Genomic DNA, 7482 nt, shown 5'->3' on the forward strand with positions numbered 1-7482 from the left:
CAACTACCAGATCAATGGAAACCTAAGGGATGATGATGTTGACAGTTTCTGATCCTTGAAACTTCATTCAACTAAAGCTTGGACTCTGGACAGCCCAGGCCCTTTCATGAATATGCATGTACTCTTAGCTTAAAAATTCCCCAATTTTGCTGTTTAGGGAGATAGAATGCTTTGGGAAAGATCTGTGTTCTCTTTACTTGCTGCAAGTAATAAAGGAAGGAAGCTTCTTCCATTTTTTGGCTTGATTATGACTTTTGGCTCGATACCTGCTACTGCTGCTGCTAAGTCGCTTCAGTCGTGTCCAACTCTGTGAGACCCCATAGACGGCAGCCCACCAGGCTCCCCCGTCCCTGGGATTCTCCAGGCAAGAACACTGGAGTGGGTTGCCATTTCCTCCTCCAATGCATAAAAGTGAAAAGTGAAAGTGAAGGCGCTCAGTTGTGTCCGACTCTTAGCGACCCCATGGACTGCAGCCTACCAGGCTCCTCCGTCCATGGGATTCTCCAGGCAAGAGTACTGGAGTGGGGTGCCATTGCCTTCTCCGTTGGCTCCATATCTACCAAGAAGCAAATCCAGTTTTCAGGTAACAGCAGCAGCCCACTGTCTCTATGGGGCGCTGTGTCTATGGCTGTCATTTCTCCCCCAGGAGATGCTGTATGGTCCAGCTTCTTCTTACATCTTATATCCCCCACCACTCTGGTCTTGCAATATGGCAAGCTGCTGAGTCAGTGTTGATCTACTGCAGCTATGACTTCAGAATTCATCAGGGCAGTTTGTGTTTCAGAAAGCAAACAGGAGAAGGTAGACCTAGCCCATCACTGGCCAACTAAGCGGGTTGAAGACACTAGCTGTGAGTCTGCCTTTGCTCCCAGGGCTCTTTGAATAAAACAAATTCACTTCTCCCAAGGAATTCTCAAAGTACACCCCCACCAATGGTGAAGCTGAAACTGTGTACCTCAGACTGGGACTTGAACCTACTGGTCAGGACTCAAACCCAGCCAAAATCCATGGTTTTCCAACTGAGATCACACACCTGGTTTCAGCACCTAATGAATCTAAGGTTCTTGATGTCTCATCACAGAAAGAACTCAGTGAGAGACAAGTGATAGCTAAGAAGTGGATTTACATAGAAACACACTCTGCAGAGTGTGGGTAGTCTCAGAAGGACAGAGCAGCCTCAAAATACAGCAAGGTTAGTTTTTACCAGGTGGGTAATTTCATAGGCTAATGAGAGGATTTCATAGGCTAATCTCAGGGAATGGGGTGGGGCTCTCCAGGAATTGGGCCAAGGCCACGCCCACTTGTCATCTTTGGTGGCTCTATGAACTGTGCTGTGGGTGTGTCACTTAGCTAGGTGCTGTGCTACAATGAGTGTATGATGAGGTCTGAGGTCTAGTAGAAGTTGACTGATCCACCATCTTGGACTTATTTGGTTCTAATCAGTTTATGTTGTATTCTAGGGTTATGCCATTCTTTAAAGTTTGTGCCCTGCACCCTTCCCTTCTATTTCAGATCTATCTTTCTAGAAGTCCTATCTTAAATCCTCTTCTTATATTCTTTCCCTCCTTAAATTACCTCTCACACATCTGCAGGGATAGCAGACCCAGATCTCAGTGGGGCTGGCAGCCAGCTTCAATGATGAAAGGAGGCCCTAATGTGGGGACCAGTGGGAACTGTGACAAACTGAATGTCATTCCCATTCAAAGCTTCTTAAAACTGCTAGTCAAACCAAACACATGAACCGGAAGCCCACTTCAATCACCACAGCCAATGTGGGGTGTTTTATTTACATTTTATAGTACCAATTCAGAGAAGGTGATGGCACCCCACTCCACTACTCTTGCCTGGAAAATCCCATGGATGGAGGAGCCTGGTAGGCTGAAGTCCATGGGGTCGCTAAGAGTTGGACACGACTGAGTGACTTCACTTTCACTTTTCACTTTCATGCATTGAAGAAGGAAATGGCAACCCACTCCAGTGTTCTTGCCTGGAGAATCCCAGGGACGGGGGAGCCTGGTGGGCTGCCGTCTATGGGGTCTCACAGAGTTGGACACGACTGAAGCAACTTAGCAGCAGCAGTACCAATTGCTTAGTATTAATTACAGGGCCCTTCAGATTCAGCCACTCCTACCAATTGTTACAGGGAAGAACTGACTCCATGTTGGATCTGTTTCTTTTACCTTAACCTGTGCTTCCCATTGCTTCTGTTCACTGAAAGTGTTACAGAGTCCAAGCTCGCCCTGCTCGCCTGTCCACCTGTGGATGGCTACAGGAAGGAAGAAATCAACACATCCCCTTCCCGAGGCTAGTTGTTCCAGGAGATATTTGTAAGATTAATGGCCTTTTTTTACTTTACCTCCTCACCTCCCTGCTCTCTGTTCTATAAAAGAACCTGGCATCCAGACCTCGATAAGACGGTTATTTTGAGATGGTAGTCTGCTGTCTTCCTGGTCAGCCAGCTTTCCTAATAGTCATATTCCTTGCTTCAGCACTTTGTCTCTCAGTTAGTCGGCCTGTCATGTGGTGAGCAGAGTAAGCTTGGACTTGGTAACACCACATCCCTACACTCTGATTACATGACATACTTTCACATACTCTCCCTGTCACCTTTATTCATTCTTTTTGCCCCCCAGCATTTACTGAGCCCCTAATATGTATCAGGCGCTATAATAGATCCTGAGGTAAAAAGGGTGAACAAGAGTTTCTGTTCTCATGGAGCTTAGAGTGTATGTCAATGAAAAACTAATCAGTCCTAGTGGTAAAGCTCTGCCTGCCAATACAGGAGATGCAAGAGATGTGGGTTTGGTCACTGGATCGGGGAGATTCCCTGGAGGAGGAAATGGTACCCAGTCCAGTATTCTTGCCTAGAAAATTCCCTGGGCAGAGAAGCCTGGCAGGCTATAGTCCATGGGGCTGCAAAGGGCAGACACAACTGAGTAACTAAACACATACAAACATCTATGAAAGAAATGAAAATTTTTATCCAAGTCATATTGAGGATTATAACCCAGGAATGGCCTCTCAGAAAACTCTGAGAACTGTTCTGCCCATTAAAAATCAAAGCCCAGTTAAGTAAGTTTTTGGGGACAGAGGGCTATACATTAAATGATGTACTATTAACAGTTTGCACAATCCTGATCTGATCCTGATGGATCATCATAACGCCTTACAAAATCAGGAAGGAATGTCATACTTTAAGGAGCTGTTGTGTATGGCTGAGCAGGTATGTCTGCCTAAGGGACGGTTTGGTCAATACATAATGCAGATACACAAGGCAAGTAGAGGACAGAGAGAAGGCAGGGGAACATTTTTATGTTTAAATTTCTCCTCTTTTGCCATAAAGTATGAATTTCACGTCACAGTAGTGAGGAGACATATTAACAGTTACCAATCTGTGATAAGTATGAGAGAAGTACAGGGTTTGCTTGAACTAAACACAAGAGGCACCTAGCCGGATCAGAGAGAGATGGGCTTGGGAAGGCTTCTCAGAGGAACAGATACCTTAGCTGAGGTTAAGGATGAGCTAAGGAAGCAAAGATGAGAGTGAAAGGGCGAGGGTGATGTTAGGGAGAGGGTTTCCTGGAAGAGGAAACAGTACTTATAAAGGTCCCCAAAGAAACTGACATTCCATGTGGCTGGAGAGAAAGGATGTAGGAAAGGGTGTCACAAGATAAAACTGGAAAGGTGAGGAGAGGCGGGATCTTTCCAAACCTTGTGGACAAATGAGTCAGATGCTAACCTAAGGGCAATGGGCAGCCAACAGCAGTTGTTTTTTTCTAAGTTATTTATTTATCTGGCTCCACCGGGTCTTAGTTGCTGCATGTGGGATCTTCATTCTAATTTCTGTCACGAATCTTCAGTTACAGCACGTGGAATCTTTTTTTTTTTTTAAGTTGTGGCATGTGGAATCTTTAGATGTAGCATGTGAACTCTTAAGTTGGAGCATGTGGGATCTAGTCCCTGATCAGGGATCAAATCTGGGCCCCTTGCATTGGGAACTCAGAGTCTTAGCCACTGGACCACCAGGGAAGTCCCAACAGTTTTTAATCAAGGAGTCAAATTTGTCTTTTAGAAGAATTCCTCTGAAAAAAAAAAAAAAAGAATTCCTCTGGCCTCATTGTGAAGAACAGGCTGAAGCAAGCAAGGGGTGGATGCAAAGAGGATATTTAGAATAAGGGCCCTCATGGTAAACCAGCCAGAGATGATGATGACCTGGCATGCAAAGTGGCAGTGGGCTGGAGTGGACCAGACTTGTGAGAGAACTGACGCCACTCAGAGATCTAGTGACACGGGAGGAAAGACAAGAGGAGGTGTTAATGATGATGAACTCAAGAGTGCCCCGATCCCCTCATCTTCATGGACATGCAGGCACCTTCTTACCACTCTTCTCACACTCTGTCCCACTATGGTTTAGCACACCACACTGTATAATGGTGAGAGGCTTGGGTGTCTTTCATCCTTGTTATGTTGGTCAGGGACCCTGTATCACTCAGGGTCAAATTAGGAGATGGAAGCCACACAGCAGCTAAATTTTAATATGTAGATTTTTATCAACTGTAACAGGGGATTTCAGTAAAGAGAGATTGGCTACTAGCCAAAAAATAAAGCGAGCTCCAAAGAATATAGGATCTGCATATATAAGGTATATCCGTCACCTCCCTAGGCTGAGGCAGAGCACCAGGGCTGAGACCCAGCTTGCTGGAGACTTACACAGCCATGGGTAACTGGATGGCACAGAAGTCACCCAACGCTGCACCAATGGTGAGACCAAGTGTGGCCCTGTGCATCTCCCGGGCACAGGGGCCCTTTTGTCCCATTTCTGTTGTCAGTGAATTCCAGGTTTTTTCTTCATCTCAAAAGAATTCAGAGATGAAGCACAGAGATTAAGTAAGTAGGTGAGTGAGTGAGTGGAAGTCACTCAGTTGTGTCTGACTCTTTGCAACCCTATGGACTGTAGAGTCCATGGAATTCTCCAGGCCAGAATACTGAAGTGGGTAGCCTTTCCATTTTCCAGGGGATCTTCCCAACCCAGGGATCGAGCCCAGGTCTCCCAGATTGCAGCCGGATTCTTAACTAGCTAAGCCACAACTCTTTAATATTTATTTATGCATTTGGCTTCCCTGGTTTTTGTTGCAGTGTGCAGGGTCTTTAGTTGTGGCATGTGGGATCTAGTTTCCTGACCAGGGATCAAACCCTGGCCCCCTGCATTGGGTGCTTGGAGTCTTAGCCACTGGACCACTCAGGAAGTCCCCAAGTCCACTCTTTAAACAAGTAAATCATTCTTCTTTGTTATTCTGAGTAGATTAAAGTTAGCTTTTCCATCTTCCCACAGACAACTTGGGCAACATTTCTAGACTTGTCTAGAAAGTAAAGCAAAAGTTTATTTAAGCAAGGATACAGCCTCAAGGGGAGAGTGGGTAGGCAGGTGAGGAGCTGCCAACCAGGGTTTCTTTGGCAAGTTGGTTTTGAGAAGGGTAAGAATGAAGGGACTGAATATTCCCTGGGGAATGAGGAGTTTGGGCGTTGACCTTCCTGATTTTTTCATCCCAGCTTCATTTTACTGAGGGAAGGAGGGATTTTGTCCCTATTTAGCTTAGAGTAGAAATGTCATGGCATACATGCCTGATGACTATTCTTATCTGTGAGGCTAATCTTATCATAATGACAGCACAATGGGCAAAAGGTTACATTTGGACGCAGGGGATTCCTGCCTTTCCTCACCTTTCTTGGTCGCCTGTTCAGTCCCTTATCACTCAATTTCCTGTAAGTCTGAAGGTGCCTGCTTTCCTTATCTGCCCATGGACTCCCGCTGTTTACAAGATGCATGACTTTTCTGTTACTTGGCTCCTGGCCCCATTTCTCTGCTCCTACATAAGCTGCATGCTGCAATATTTCTTGTGAGACTCCAGCCTGCATGACCTTTCCTAAGTTCCAAAGGGCAGAATCAAGGGAATTGCTAATCAAGGGAGGAGCCATCAAGAAACCACTTGATTAAAGAGATCAGAGCAGCTCATCAAGATGAGATCACCTGAGAAAAGGTGAACACACCCTAATCTTGTCAGAGACCCACCTTGGAGTCCCTTTTATAAAACCCTTCATTCAATCCTCCTGGGTTGGCAATCTAGGGGGAAAGGCAGCTACGCCACCGCCACCGCAATGGATGTGTTCCTCATGATCCGGCGCGGCAAGACCACCATCTTCACTGAGGCCAAGGAGTCGAGCACCGTGTTTGAGTTGAAGCGCGTCATCCAGGGTATCCTCAAGCGTCCACCAGATGAGCAGCGGCTGTATAAAGACAACCAGCTTCTGGATGACAGCAGGACATTGGGCGAGTGTGGTTTCACCAGCCAAACGGCACTACCTCAGGCCCCAGTGACTGTGGGGCTAGCCTTCAGGGAAGACGAGGCATTTGAAGACGTGTGCATCGAGCCCTTCTCCAGCCCACCCGAGCTGCCAGATGTAATGAAGCCACGGGACTCAGGAAGCAGAGCCAATGGACAAGCTGTGCAGTAAGACCCCCACCTCAACTGCCTCACTTTCCCACTAAAAGAGATTTGGGTGTCTTAAAAAAAAATTATCCTGGGTTGGGACACATAGTTTTTCAAGGCAGAAGCCCTTTGCCTGGCGAAGTAATAAAGCTCTCCTTACCTATTTCACCCAAAACTGAGATTCTCTTTGGCACTGGTGTACAGGGAAGCTGAACTTTCAGTAACAATGGTAGTTGCTGGAAATTTGCCCTCCAGAATGTGTCAAGAACCTACCATCTAGGGCTTCCCTGGTGGTCTAGTGGTTAAGAATGCAGGGGACAAGGGTTGCATCTCTGGTCCAGGAAGATGCCACGTACCTTGTGGCAACTAAGCCCATGTGCCACAACTACTTAAGTCTGCATGCCTAGAGTTCACGTTCTACAAGAGAAGCCACTGAAATGAGAAGCCCATGCAATGCAATGAAGAGCAGCCCCTGACTGCAGCAACTAGAGAAAGCCTGAGTGCTGCAATGAAGACCCAGCACAGCCAAAATATAAATTAAAGAAACAAAAAACAAACTTACCATCTGGAGTGTCAAGAAAAGTCATTCATGGAGAGGAATCTCAATGGAGGCATCCTGAGACAAAGCCATCCAAGGTGGGGAGAATTGGGGGAAAGTACGGCTGCTGGGTGGTGTTGGCCCCTGTCATGGCAGGACTGGGGCTCCGGAGGAGCTACATGAGTTGGAAACGTGGTGCTGGAGAAGCCATCTGCACTGCAAGAGCTGAACCCCTACACACTGCAGGAGCCCGATACAGGAGTACCCTAGAATTGTTACCACCAAACACAGGTGTTTCCTTGGTTCTTATCCCCCAAAGGAAAGAATTCAATCAAGAGACAGAGAGCAGTTGTAAATAGCAAGAGTTGTATTAAGCAAAGCAGAAGTACACACCAAACAGAGAAAATGAAGGAAAGCAGGCTGCCTGAAAACAAGAAGCCGCCTGCAACAGGGTCG

The 7482-nt window shown here is 46.5% G+C and overlaps 1 pseudogene; it reads left to right on the forward strand.

Moving 5' to 3' along the window:
* The first annotated feature begins 5216 nt into the window (after positions 1-5216).
* LOC113883732 lies at positions 5217-6954 on the forward strand (annotated as a pseudogene).
* Positions 6955-7482: the final 528 nt, after the last annotated feature.

This window comes from Bos indicus x Bos taurus, chromosome 25, assembly GCF_003369695.1.
Source record: "Bos indicus x Bos taurus breed Angus x Brahman F1 hybrid chromosome 25, Bos_hybrid_MaternalHap_v2.0, whole genome shotgun sequence".
Classification (NCBI taxonomy): Eukaryota; Metazoa; Chordata; class Mammalia; order Artiodactyla; family Bovidae; genus Bos; species Bos indicus x Bos taurus.